Source organism: Engystomops pustulosus, unplaced genomic scaffold, assembly GCF_040894005.1.
Source record: "Engystomops pustulosus unplaced genomic scaffold, aEngPut4.maternal MAT_SCAFFOLD_367, whole genome shotgun sequence".
NCBI classification, from domain to species: Eukaryota; Metazoa; Chordata; class Amphibia; order Anura; family Leptodactylidae; genus Engystomops; species Engystomops pustulosus.
The window spans coordinates 1-5,000 of record NW_027285246.1 but is presented as its reverse complement, the minus strand read 5'-3'; positions in this window follow the sequence as shown (position 1 = coordinate 5,000).

Below are 5,000 nucleotides of genomic sequence, written 5' to 3'. Positions count from 1 at the left end.
CTCTCCACACTGTTAAGCGAGAGAGACGATAGGAGCCGTCGCGACGTACCCATGCAGCGCCGCCCGCAACGCACAGAGGAGCGGAGGGGATCGGGCGCCAGGTCCGGGGGGAAGGCTGGAGGGAAGCTACGGCGCTGCTACCCAGCTTTCAACCCTGCGGGACCGGTGCTCCGCTCCTATCGCTCCGGCGAACAGGGTCCGCTACGCTTTCAACACCAGCGCCCGGCAGAGGGCTTGGAGAAGGCTCGCGCGGATCCTCGGTTCGGATCGCTGGCTTCGCGGGAGCGGCCTTCGGCTAGGGCCGACGACGGCCGGACCGAGCAGATTTGGACCGGGGTGCGGGGCGAGTACCTGCCTCTCTCACGAAGGGAGTGTCACCGGTAAGAAGCCTCTTCCCACGTCTGCTTGCCGACTTACGCTCGCCCCGACGAGAGGCCCAACCGAAAGAGTGGAAAGGGGCAGAGATTTCCAGGGTCGCCCCACCAGGGATGCAATACCCCAGTGCAGACAGTCGGCCCTGCCCCGAACCTACTCGGTGGTTTGAAGGTTAACCTCTTGGGGAAAAGCAGCGATTCGCCTCGCGGTGCGTGCCTCCGCGGATCTAAACCCCCTCGATCGATGTGGGGCCAGAGGACCCCTTTTCCCCGTACGAAACTGTCAGCTCACCATGGGCTCGACGTCCGTGGGTCGGGGAGTTGAGCGCTTACGCGCGGCGGGACCTTATAACCTGCAGCGGCTGAGGAGCGAAGATTTCCAGGGTGGGCCCCCGGGGATGCCATACCCCGAGCAGCCTGTCGGCCCCGCTCCTAGCACGCTGGCAAGCAATGGAGTCTTCCCCGCGGCAGCCACCGCCCTCGCCCTAGCCTCGCCGTCGGTCGATGAAGAACGTCGTTCGCCCTCCTCTGGCTCGGGATTTGGAAACGGCCTGGCCTTCGCCTACTCCGTCGGGCAACTGCCTTCCGCCAGCCCCTTCCCTCGAATCCCCTTCTTCCATTTTAGACCCGATCAGGGGATTGGTCAGCCCAGCCCTGGGGTAAGAAGAGGGGTTGGGGTCGGTTCGGCTTCGGGTGCCCCGCTCGGCCAAAGTTTCCCCTCGCTTTGGAAGCACGCGAGGTCGCGGAGGGTGTCGGGGTTATTTTTTCGGCTCCCTGGCTTCGCGGGAGCGGCCTTCGGCTAGGGCCGAGGCCGTCCGGCCCGCGCAGATTTGGACCGGGGTCCGGGGCGAGTACCTGCCTCTCTCACGAAGGGAGTGTCACCGGTAAGAAGCCTCTTCCCACGTCTGCTTGCCGACTTACGCTCGCCCCGACGAGAGGCCCAACCGAAAGAGTGGAAAGGGGCAGAGATTTCCAGGGTCGCCCCACCAGGGATGCAATACCCCAGTGCAGACTGTCGGCCCTGCCCCGAACCTACTCGGTGGTTTGAAGGTTAACCTCTTGGGGAAAAGCAGCGATTCGCCTCGCGGTGCGTGCCTCCGCGGATCTAAACCCCCTCGATCGATGTGGGGCCAGAGGACCCCTTTTCCCCGTACGAAACGGCCGGCTCACCATGGGCTCGACATCCGTGGGTCGGAGAGTTGAGCGCTTACGCGCGGCGGGACCTTATAACCTGCAGCGGCTGAGGAGCGAAGATTTCCAGGGTGGGCCCCCGGGGATGCCATACCCCGAGCAGCCAGTCGGCCCCGCTCCTAGCGCGCTGACGAGCAATGGAGTCTTCCCCGCGGCAGCCACCGCCCTCGCCTCGCCGTCGGTCGATGAAGAGCCGAGTTCGCCCTCCTCTGCTCGGGACTCGGAACGGCCTGGCCTTCGCCTACTCCGTCGGGCAACTGCCTTCCGCCAGCCCCTTCCCTCGAATCCCCTTCTTCCATTTTAGACCCGATCAGGGGATTGGTCAGCCCAGCCCTGGGGTAGGAAGAGGGGTTGGGGTCGGTTCGGCTTCCGGTGCCCCCGCTCGGCCAAAGGTCCCCTCGCTTTGGAAGCAGAGGGTGCCGGGGTTATTTTCGGCTTGACGCCTAGTCCGGTCCCTGCCGGTTCCCGTGGAGGCCCGCGGTCAAAACCAGCTCCCCGGCTGTCGGAGCCGGAGCCCCGCAGCCCGAGCGGACGCACCGAGTCCCTCATGTAAGGGATAGCCGCCCCTACGGAACGGCCCGGACTGGGACCAGGCACCCCCAGGCGCCGAAGGGGTGGGTCGGCCGTGTTGCCGAAGCTTAGCCGGCGCTGATGACCGCAGCCCCTAACGATGCCCACAGGCGGGGGAGCCAAGGAGGGCACTAGGAAGACGTGGCGGGGTCGGACGGCTCAATTTCCAGGGTGGGACCCCGGGGGTTCAGTACCCCGGGCATCCGGTCGGTTTCGCCGGCGCGACCCCAAGCCTTCCACGGCCCCCTTCGTGGGTGCAGGGATACCGTGCAGGGTGCAGGCTTAGACGCCAATTCCCCAGAAGTTTTAGGGATAGGGTTTGTCCGGGCGCCACCGCAGCGACAACCTCGCAAGAAGCTCTCTTCCACAAAAGCACGGGCAACGTTCGTGTGCGAGTGTTGGTCTCCCATGGTCTACCGACTCCCCCGGGCGGCCCAAGCGTTACGCCCACGGCCGGGCCCTCGAGCAGGCGCACCCCTGGTGCCTCTCGTAAGGGAAGGCTACGGTCCTCAACCCCTCGTATGGCGGGAGGGCGCATTTGAAACGCTAAAGGACGAGCCCTGTTCGGGACCTGGCGGGGATCCGCGGATTGGCGAGAGGGATGGGTCTGCCGTTGGTCAGAGGGGACGCACCCCTGGGACGCAGTTTGGCATTAGCGACCGATGGCCCATCTACGACCATGTACTCCGGGAGCGCCAAGGAGGACGCGGGTGGGCTTTGGGGGCAGACTCAATTTCCAGGGTCTGGGCGCCGGGGGTGCAATACCCTTAAGCGCTCATGTCGGTTTCGTCTGCCGCCCGCCTCTGGCCCGGCTCCTAGTGACGGGTGCTGTGAACGTGCGATCGTGCTTGCGGTTGAAGAGTTCAAAGGCTACCGCTGGGGATAACACGCCCGGGGAATTTAGAAACCCCCCCCTCCGCTACAATCTCTGCTTCTGCCGGACTCGGAGGGGAGCCGCCCCGGGGGCGACCGCTCCCCTCTCCTCTTCCGCGGCGTGCCGCGCGCTTCGCCGTCAGCAGCGGAGCGAACCTTTTTCTCGGTCCGCAGCTCTTCAGGCGTAGGCGGGCAGCGCTAACAGGGTACACTGGGGACCACTCGACCGCAACCGCTCCTCCGACCGACGAGCATACCTACCGCGGATACGCCACGGTGGGTCTAAGCCTCGTCGCCGCCGCGAGGAGCAGGCGGGAGCCGTCCCTTTTCGTGCTGCGGAAATAAACCGTGGACACAGAGGTGTGTCTGCGCTCTCCGACCGGGCGGGGGGCGATTGGACTTGCCCGAGGGACACTAGGCGAGGCGCTGCCGCGGGAGCCGGAGCTCCGCGCTGGACGCTGCCGCCGCCAACGCCGCCGCCCCCCACCCACGGTACGGTGGAGTACGCCCGTTCCATACGCTCGTAGCAACCTCAGCCGAAGCAGAGAGTCCTACCGCTGTGGCAGGAGCGGGGCCGTGCGAGGACCACACTGGCACCGCGCTACACAACCTTAGGCAGAGGACGACAGCCGCTCACGGGGAGCGGGGGATTGATGCGCGACCAAGACTGAGGCTAAGGAACGCTTTACCATAAACCGGCCGGGGCCAATACCCCTGACCGAGCAAAGTGCCCTGCCCCGCCGGATCGCGCTGTGTCAGATCGATCAAAAGAGCGGAGAGCCGAGACTCTACCGCTGGGAGTTTGTGGAGAACGGCCTGGCTTGCGTCCCGTCCTCCCGCCCTCGACCTCACATGGCTAGCCTCACCCGCCGGGAGCCACCCCATTGGGGACCGTAGGGCGGAGAAGGGGTCTCCGCGTCCGGAATTTACTTGTGGAGAACGGCCTGGCTTACGTCCCGTCCTCCCGCCCTCGACCTCACATGGCTAGCCTCACCCGCCGGGCGCCACCCCATTGGGGACCGTAGGGCGGAGAAGGGGTCTCCGCGTCCGGAATTTACTTGTGGAGAACGGCCTGGCTTACGTCCCGTCCTCCCGCCCTCGACCTCACATGGCTAGCCTCACCCGCCGGGCGCCACCCCATTGGGGACCGTAGGGCGGAGAAGGGGTCTCCGCGTACGGAATTTCTTGTGGAGAACGGCCTGGCTTACGTCCCGTCCTCCCATGGCTAGCCTCACCCGCCGGGCGCCACCCCATTGGGGACCGTAGGGCGGAGAAGGGGTCTCCGCGTCCGGAATTTCTTGTGGAGAACGGCCTGGCTTACGTCCCGTCCTCCCGCCCTCGACCTCACATGGCTAGCCTACCCCGCCGGGCGCCGCTCCATTGGGGATACGGTACGGCAAAGCGCGACGCCGCACGATGCCAACACTTTGTGCAAAAACCTGGCAGAGTCGACCAAAACCTCGCTTCTTTGACCGGTATTTTTGATGCTTTTCTCTGCCGCCGAAGGTGCACTGAGGGTCGGATCGCCCAAAATTTTTACCGGTCGTTTTGGTCTGCGGTTCTTCCGAGAGGTGCCCGCCTGACAGTTCTTTTTCAGCAGCCTCCGAAAGGCCATCCAGCGGGCAAGCCAGGGTGGGCAGCCGCCGGCGGTGAGCCTTCCCCGGCCGGGGCAGACGGCTCCGACCGCAAAATTTTTTCGACTTTCGCCGAGGCCAAAACCCCATGCACTTTTAAAGCCCTGCCCGCAGCGCCGTCTCCTGTCAGACGTCCCTTGCCGCCTGCGGTGGTCCTCGCCCGGCAGAGAGAAGCCGGAGTCGCCCCCTCTCCGGTTCTTTTTCACCATTCCGGAGCTCTGAAATCTGCCGGACACCGAGTGACCGAGGACGCTTCCAGGAGGGCGGCAGCGAGAGGCAGAGTGCCACCGGTCGGGTCGCCGGTTCTCCCACACTTTGAAAATTTTTCGCTTGTTCTGGTGGGATGGAGAGAGAGCGT